This window comes from Coptis chinensis, chromosome 4 (assembly GCF_015680905.1).
Source record: "Coptis chinensis isolate HL-2020 chromosome 4, ASM1568090v1, whole genome shotgun sequence".
Classification (NCBI taxonomy): Eukaryota; Viridiplantae; Streptophyta; class Magnoliopsida; order Ranunculales; family Ranunculaceae; genus Coptis; species Coptis chinensis.
Window position 1 is genome coordinate 80,740,267 of NC_141459.1, and position 10,102 is coordinate 80,750,368.

The window sequence follows — 10,102 nt, forward strand, 5'->3', positions numbered from 1 at the left end:
ATCCTAGAACCTGACTACCACAACTCATGTGATTGGCCCTTCCGGGCGCTTCGATTAAAATTTGAATGGGCCGCTGCCCCTTCCGGGCGCGTTTCGCTTAAGTTTGAATGGCCTTCGGGCGGCCCTCCCGGCGTAGCCGAATAGTGGCTTGATTATTCCGTTCGCAAAATAGAACGATGATGCATAATATTTTATGCCGAATAGTGGCGGTGCTTACATAGATTTGGCTTCCGGTGTGAGGATTTACGGTGTGCGGCATCCATTTCAGGTGGTGGTTACGCGCGGAGTGGCTCATTATGTAAGCGGAGGCATGTGGATGTACATGTTCGGCGTTGGGTTTAGGTGCATTGTGGTAGCCAGGGAAACTAGGTGAGACATAGATACGACGTGAATTTTAGGGACACGCAAAGAAAGCCTGAAATAATATAATTATGATAATAAGATTGGTTGGTTATTGGTTTAGTTCGAACCTAAGGCGCCTCGATGGAGGAACTACATGCCTTATTTATGATGCGTATGGTATGTTGTATTAGTTGTTGGAAGTTAAGGCGCCTCAGTGGAGGAACTACCTGCCTAGATTATTGAACTTAAGGATGTTATATTAGTCGTTGAAAGTTAAGGCGCCTCGGTGGAGGAACTAACTGCCTTCTGGACTGTGGATATATTTGTATAATTATATGTTGTATTTTAGGGCTACTCACACCAAAGATTGTTTATAATGTTGACCTCGATATGCATGTTTGCTTATCGGGTGTGTTCATTCAATGAACATAGTTGATAAGTTTTTGACAGTTTAGTGATGAAGAAGATTGGTTCCGCTTGTGGTTTGCGTTAGCATTGCATCTCGGGATGTGTCTTGTTTTCCTTTGAGGTGATATAGATTTTCGGTTGAGATAATGTTATTTGCATTTTCATTTGTAAATTATTTTTGAAATGAATAGGACTGTTGTTTAAGTAAAAAATTTATTGGTTTTAATTATCCGCGATATTTAAACCTGTTTATGGGTTTTGGGAGTGGAGAGTCGTCACACCCGGAGATCGAAGAGTCGGGGACAAATAATGTTTTTCCTACTTGAAATTAGGGGTGTGTGACGATTTGGTATCAGAGCATTTGGTTAGCTTAGACTAGGGTGAGTCTAGGTGATTCTCGGATCGTGGTTTATGGGTAGTGTTTAAGAAGTTTTATTTTCAAAACTATTTCCGCTAGTTGTTTTGTTTTTACAAATAAAATGAAAGAGATATAGAAATAAAGAGAGTCAATATTTTTTTTCTTGATTTGTTTGTACGTGTAATGTGTATATTTATATTAGTTACTCTTGTAGAGTGCATATGAAATGCTTTTATTTTTCCTTAGCATATGAGGAGTGGTTATATGTGTAATATGTTAATTATTAATGGATTTGATCAAGATGATGTGTGCGGTTACAATATCGTTTTATTGTTGGTGTTCATTTTCACGTGGAGTATGGATTAAGTGTGATAACATGTCTGTGAACTTTGTGTTGGAGTGTTATGTTATTGTTCAAGAAACAATAAGATATTTTAATCTATATTGAATGAGTTGTATTATGTGATGGTTTTGTGACGTACTGAGTAAGGAACTAATTGCCTCGGTGTTGGAGGAACTATCTCGCCTCACTCGTACACGGTAATGGATGAATAGTATTTTAAAGTATAAGAGATTAATCTGTTAGAGGTGATTAGTTAGAAATAGATTGAATATAATAATAAAATATACGTGTATTCTTTTTTGAGATGTGTATACTTACGTATACACGTGTATTCTTTTTGAGGTGTGTATACTTGCGTATACACGTGTATTCTTTTTGAGATGTGTATACCTGCGTATACACGTTTATATATTATTGTATATATAGAGGAACCATTACCGTGCGTATATGATTGATTAATATCGTTAAATTAGTTTCACATGATTTTTGGCATATTCGAGTATTTACTCTTAATTGTTTTGTTTCAGTCTATATGATTTTGATAGAGGAATATGAAAAATTATTTTTTTGATACGTGCTATATTTGATCCAGTTGCAAGCATGAATTAGGATTCAAAGGTGGTTTTAAAATTTAATATTTCTAGAAGCACGACTAAAGTAATATAAAGTTTATTGTAGTATCAATGACATGAGTGACTTTTGTTTTAAGTGTGCTAGGACACTAATTTTTCTTTTATGCATGATAATAAAAGACTCCATAATGTTGTATGCATGGATGAACTTATCCCATATGATTTATTAGTTTAAGTAGAATATTAATTTTTCGTAGAGTTTGCTACGTGTCGAGAAACTGCATGCTAATGAGAAATGATATGTTTATCTTGCGTTTAAGTGACCATAATAATGGTTTTAATATAGACAGCTAAACTGTAATAGGTTTTGTAATAGCATGAGGACATATATTCTGAAATTAATTAAAATAATTAATATCCATGTTATCTTGCTTAAGTTTAATCAACGTGCATTCTTGTATAGGTTCTAAGTTAATAACCAACGTTGTTTGTTCAGATAGCTTTTACTTGAATCTCGGGACGCGAGATCCTTTTGAGATGTGTATATCAGAATGCTACCCAGATTTTTAAAATACATTTTATTTATTTATTAATTAATTAAATTATTTATTTAAAAATTTGGTTTGGATTGATTTTGATCTGGCCCGGGTTTGGGCTCGAAGTTCAGGTTAGGCTTGGGTTTGGACCCAAGTATATAAACACTTTTTAGAAAATAGGGTTCATAAAAAATAATAATATATTAAAAATGGAGGCAGAGAAGTCGGGTTTCTTTGAGTTGTTAGAGATTGATAATCGGGCTAGGAGGATTCGTCGAGCTGTTACGTCAGGTGAGTAGTTATTTGGTTGTTGTGTTGTTTTTTTTATGATTTTGGTGTTTTATATATTTAGATGACGTATTGTGGTGTGGTATTCTTAACACGAGTGCTGCCAATGTCAGTTGTGTTGTTTTGCTATTTGACAATATGATCTAGCTAGAGTGAGGCTGGCAAGGACCTGGCACTGTAGGCAGTCCTAAATGCCTAATTGTTATCAACCTGTAGATTTTCTCAGTTATCAATCCCTGGGTTGCTAGTGATACAACCACACGTTTTTATTTGGTAGTATTTTGGCAAGCAAGAACCGACGACAACAACTCTGACTTTGTTAGTCTGCGCGACTTCGAAAGTACTCATGGCTTTTGGGGTTTTCTTGTGTGTGGTTGTAGGATGGAATACGGTGGTCGGGTATGGATTGGGAGCTCGGGGGAAGAGGCGTTAATGGCGTTAACGCCATTACTGTGTTACTGGAACTTGGGGTTTAGGCGTTTTTAACATTTGTTTAAACTGTGTTTTGTATGGTGGGTTGAGGGGATGATGAATGGTGGTAGTGGGCTGTCGATGAGGGGGTTGGAAGCTTGAACCCGCCATTAATGGCGGGATTGAATGAATTGATCTAGTTTGGTGAGGTTTGGATTTGATGATTTGAGGTTTTTGTGTTAACAAATGTTGTTGGGTTTTGGATTTAGGGTAAAACCGATATGTGAGAGAGGGGATTTGTGGTGGCCGGATTTTGGTGGTGGTGGAGGAGAGAATTGGGGAAGGAGAAGCACTGTTGACGGCTTGGGCTTGGGCCTGGGTCGGTTTCAGTTTTGGGCCGGACTAATTTCATTTGTTAGCTTGGGCCGAAATTCTTATAGTTTTGTTTGGGCCCGATTTTAATTAAATTGTTGGGCCAGTTCTAATATTTGATTTGGGGACCAGTTTAAATTTAAAGTTTTTGGGCCGAATCCAATTATGTTTTGGGATAGTTCAGTCTAGAGTTTTTGGGCCCGTTTCTAATATTGCATGGACCAGTCCATTGGACTTAAAATAGATCCAATTAGGTCAGGTAGAATAAATAATTCCAATTGGGTCAGGTAGAATAAATAATTGGTTTTAGACTTTCGGGTTCTAAGGTTTGGGCTTGGCCAGTTGGGTCCGAATCATGACCTTAGCCATGAGCCCATGAGCCATGCACCTTTGCCCTTAGCCATGACCCATGGCTATGACCATGAACCTGTCGAACAATTAAAACGCAGTTTGACTTTGACTTTGACTTGGACAGTTTGACTTTTGACTAGGACAGTTTGACTTTGAACACCGACCGTTGACTTTGACGGTTGACTTTGACCTTTGACCATGGACGGTTGACTTTCACATTTGACTTTGACCAGGACAGTTTGACTTTGACCATGACATGTTGAGTTTGACCTTGACCATGAGGTGTTGACCTTTGACCGTTGACTTTTGATTTATTGGCCGATTGGACCGTGAATGTTGACTTTTCCGGTTTTTCATATGTTTGTTTATATGGATATATATAGTAATAAAAAATCGGGTCGGATATTGTATAACTTGGTTGGTAAATTATCTAATTTAGATTTGGCGTGAGTAGTGTGTAAAGCATATTGGGCTTTGATTGTGATCTATGGATCGCATTTTAATTGTACTCACGTTTTATGTGTATATTATATGGACACATATAGTAATAAAATCTTTGTGGAAGCTAGTATATATTTGGTGGTCATTATCTAAGAAAGATTTGACCTCGATGTTGTGTATTTTTGACGCATTGATGATATTGAGATGTTAGGAGACATTATATTCCTAATACGTTATAATAAAATGTATGTGATCGTTGAAGCATTATGACATGATATCATATGTTGGGATATTTATATTAATGCAATATCTTGGAGAAATGTATATACACTCCATTATTTTATATGTGAGATGCTAATATAGCATTGGTGAATATTTATTCGGGAGTGTGGTGTAGTGCAATAAGATATTGGTACGTGAAAGTATGAAATATGGTTATGAGATATATTGAGATATTTCTAGAGATTGTGGCTTAGTGCAATAAGGTAATTGACACTTGCGTGATATAGTAGAAATGTTTATGAGTCATAGATGTATGACACCTGAATAAATTACGAACGAAAATCCTAGAACCCCGACTACCACAACTCATGTGATTGGCCTTCCGGCGTTTGGTTAAAAGTTGAATGGCGCCGGGGACCCCTTCCGTTCCGATCGCTTTTTGAATGGCCTTCGGTGACCTCTGGCGGCGAGCCGAATAGTGGCTTGATTATTCCGTTCGCAAAATAGAGCGATGATGCGCTAATATTTTATGCGAATAGTGGCGGTCTTACATAGATTTGGCTTCCGTGTGAGATTTTACGGTGTCGCGGCATCCCGCCGGGGTGGTTACGCACGGAGTGGCTCATTATGTGCGGAGGCATGTGGATGTACATGTTCGGGCGGCGTTGGGTTTTGCGATTGTGGTAGCCGGAAACTAGGTGAGACATAGATACGGCGTGAATTTTAGGGACACGCCAAAGAAAGCCCGAAATAATATAATTATGATAATAAGATTGGTTGGTTATTGGTTTAGTTCGAACCTAAAGCCTCGATGGAGGAACTACATGCCTTATTTATGATGCATGGTATGTTGTTGTTAGTTGTTGGAAGTTAAAGCCTCGGTGGAGGAACTACGCCTAGATTATTGAACTTAAGGATGTTATATTAGTCGTTGAAAGTTAAAGCCTCGGTGGAGGAACTAATATACGGGATCCGGATGTGGATATATTTGTATAATTATATGTTGTATTTTAGGGCTACTCACACCAAAGCATTGTTTATAATCAACCGACATGCATGTTTGTTTATCGGGTGTGTTCATTCAATGAACATAGTTGATAAGTTTTGACAGGTTTAGTGATGAAGAAGATTGGTTGCTGCTTGTGGTTTGCGTTAGCATTGCATCTCAGGATGTGTCTTGTTTTCCTTTGAGGTGATATAGATTTTCAGTTGAGATAATGTTATTTGCATTTTCATTTGTAAATTATTTTTGAAATGAATAGGACTGTTGTTTAAGTAAAAAAATTTATTGGTTTTAATTATCCGCATATTTAAACTGTTTATGGGTTTTTGGGAGTGGAGAGTGCGTCACACCTCGGAGATCGAAGAGTCGGGGACAAATAATGTTTTTCCGAATTCTGTCGAAATTCGAGGTGTGACACTCTCTCTCTCTTTTTTCCTCTTTTTTCTTTCCCTATTTTTTTCTCCTGCTCAGTCTCTTATACTTCATAACCGCTAACCGCTTCCCGATTCCACGATCTCCACCTCTCCCTCCCATAACCGCTAACCATCCACTACTGCCTCAAGTATCGCGGCCTGTATCCTATGCTCTCACTCTCTGGTCTCTTAAGTTACCTCGGTCTTTGGGACATGTCATCCCCATGGTCATGAATTTGGTAGATACAAATATCTTATATACTTATATACTAGTTAAAGACAATGTTGTAGGGGAGTAATATCCTCATTAAGGATTATCACGCACGTGTGAAGCATAAGCGAACTCAGGACATCGATCTCCAAGACCGACCTATGAGCAGCTCCCTTGTGAAGACATACGCGACGCAGCATAGGTGAACCCAAAACATCGACCTCCAAGACCGATCTATGAGCAGCTCCTTTCATGTAGGTGGTATGAACTAAAATGTCTCAGTACGAACACATGGCCAGAGACAGAACGCCTCAAATAAGGTCACCACCAGGGATAATCATTACCAAAATCTTACTTGTATTTCCTACCACCGGGAAATAGGGACTACCGCGCCAACTCCCAATCAGTACATGACTTATACTAAAACCAGCCCAACACTCATTCACAATCTCCACCTTACACGTGTGCAGGAAGCACACGTGCCTCTAGGATTGAAACTTCGCAAGTCTATAAATACCACCTATTTGAACTACGTGAGGCCTGATTCCTCTCTCTCCTAGAAAAAAACCAAGAGAGGATACGTAGGCAGCTTGCTCATCAGCGAACTCGGTCTCTCCAAAAAATCTTAACCCATTCTCTTCTCTTCACGATCTGTAAAGCAAAACCAAAACACACCTTTACAAATATAGTATGCATAAATATGCAAATTAACCAAAAAATATATAACAAATAGAAATGGAAAGCTTACAGATCGTGGATAATGAAAGAGACTGGTGGTATTTTTGACATTGGATTTTTGGAATAAGAGGTATGAGATCTACCATGAGGAGAAATAGAGAATAATGAGATTATGGAATAGACTAAAGATATGGATAGAGCAACAAAATCTTGATGGGTCGAGGGAGCAATTTGAAGCAACGATGGATTAAATCTTTCATTAGGTAATTCATTTATTAGTTATAAAAAGATTAAATAATATAGAAAAACAAATATGAGCCAACTTTTTTTTACATCATTAATTTTTTTTACAACCCAACAACTCCACATAATAGTGTATATGAAGTTTTACTAAGAAATAACAACAATTTATAAAGAATTGTTATATAAATATGTGCATTAGAAAGCGATGCAATGTGTTTGCTCAGATTAACCCTTTTTATTTATTGGTTATCGAATCGAAGGAAAAAAAAAACTCTTTTTATTTACTGGTACTATCGACTCACTTCATATTGAGAGACTACAACATGAAATTATGTATTATTAGGCGGGGTTTTGGTTACAAAATTCACAAAGAGAGGCCACAAACAAACTATTTGTATATGTTAAGAGAAGTGTTGAATGCAATACTTTAACGTTAAGACAACGAAAAACAATGTGTGAATATTAAAATGTTAAACCATGTAAGAAAATGCAAGTTGAAGTACCCAAAACCAATTTCTGACCCTAAATCAGTATTTTACACCTCCAAGTACACCAGTTCACCAAAATATTACATACATTTGCTATGTTAATTCAAGGTCAAATTAAAACAATGTGACAAAACAATATAAATATTTTTAAGCTAAACGAGTAAGGACTTCCATATCATATCTATAGCAATGGTGATCGCATGTGATGAGACTCCTATCAAACAAATACTTTTTTCGTCCCGCACATGTTTGTCCCTTATAAGTAATGTTGTTGTCATGATTTTAGACTTTTCATAAGTCATCTGCCTTTGTATGGGAAAAAAAAAATCTTCCCAAATATGTTTAAAGATGATCATGCAATTCATCAGGCTACTAAATTGAAGAATTTATAGAATCTTTAGTCTCATTTAGTTTAAATATCAAGTTTGAACATCGTTACTAGCTGGCTACGAAGACTCAATATCATATTGGTTATGATGTCATTCTACTGCAATTTTCTTTACAAAGCATTGCGCGCTCTCATTTTATATCTTCATCTTCTATATATTTTATTCCTCATTTTGATGGTACTTCTTTCATCTTTCCATTTTTTTTGTTTGTTTGTAGGCTATTTATTTTTTAAAACTAAAAATATGTATATCTATCATTAATGTGCAGATATCGGTCTTAGTTTTTGCAAGCCGAAGTCAGGTAGTGCTCAGGGGAACACAAATTGTGTAAGTAAAACTCTAAAGATAAAAACATACCAAAATTGAAATACATATATTGTACTCAACTAACTAGCTAGTTTATCAAATTGTATATATGGTTTCCATTTATTAATGGAACAAGCTAGATTCATTATTATTAATAGATAGACGTTGATTCTTCGCTAGCTGGCTTAAAATCATATTTAATTATGTTGTTTTGTGTTATTGTTTTAATTTGACATTTGAATTAACATAACAAATGTCTATACTATTTCAATGAATTGGTCGGAGACCATTTCTTTAGTGTCTCTTTTGTATTTGTTTTTTGAGTTCGTTCTTTCCCGACTGCAATGATTTTAAATATATCCACTCCCAAGTGTCCCAATTTAATCTCAAAAGTGTCCAATAATGGTAGTTAAAATGTATTTGATTTTTCTGTTTTACTTTGTTTTTGGATAGGTTATCCATTTTTTTCATTTGATAGAGCTGTTTCGGCCCCCACAAATGTGGCCCAATAAAAGCTCAATTCAATCTGTTCTACGCTTTCGAGCTCATCTATAAAAAGCCCACGCTTTCGAGCCCATGCTCAAAGTTTATCTACAAAAAGTCCACTTTCGAGCTCATCTATAAAAAAGTCCACGCTCAGAGCCTATGCTCGACGCTTATCTACAAAAAAGCCCACGCTCAGAGCCCATACTCAGAGCTTATCTATGAAAAAGCTCACGCTAAAAGCCTACATCCCCGGTTCTCGCCCCGGTTCTCCAACTTCATCCCACGAAAGTGACAAATGTCCCGCCCGGTTCTCAACTTCATCCCACGGTGCCGGGACAGATGTCCCGGTTCTCCAACTTCATCCCACGAAGCCGGATGTCCCGCCAGGTTCTAACTTCATCCCACGAAGCCGACAGTTCTCCGCGGTTCTAACTTTATCCCACGAAGTGACATATGTCCCGCCAGTTCTCCAACTTCATTCCACGAGTGACGGATGTCCCGCCGGTTCTCAACTTCATCCCCACGAGCCGGGCAGTTCCCGCCATTACTCTAACTTCATCCCACGAGCTAACAGGTTGTCCCGCCAGTTCTCCAACTTCATCCCATTGAGCCGGGACGGTTGTCCCGCCAACTCTCCAACTTCATCCCATGATTGGACAGTTCTCCCGCCAGTTCTCCAACTTCATCCCACGATTGGAATATTGGAGAACGAGGAAGTAACTATCACCAATGCTACCTATAAAATCCAACCTTCGTCATTTTTGTAACTACGCATAATCGAGACTTGATCCCAAGCAATATCTTTGGGTACGTAGGCAACTTCAAAACCGAAGTCCAGTCTCATCTTTCCCCAATCACCATCTCCTTCACCATCTTCAAAAAACATTACTTCCAACCCTCAACTGGTGTGATTTGGCAAATCTTGCTAAAACATATTTGGCGCCGTCTGTGCTCCTACCCTCAACCACAAAACAAAAGTTACGTCAATGGCTTCTCGAAAAACAAACAACGGTGAAAGTATCCCTTTTACCGCACAAGTTCAGCATTCACCTTCTGCTAGGAATTCACTTTCCAAGTCCGATAGTCCTCGGCCATCTGCGACTGAGAGAGTGGGTATTCATATATCCGATCCATCAACTCAGGTAGACCGTCGTCTCCGACAATTGGAGAGTAAGAATAACAATCTGAAGAAACAGTTGCATCAACTTCTCGAAGATGATTCAGGGTCCACGACAAAAAGT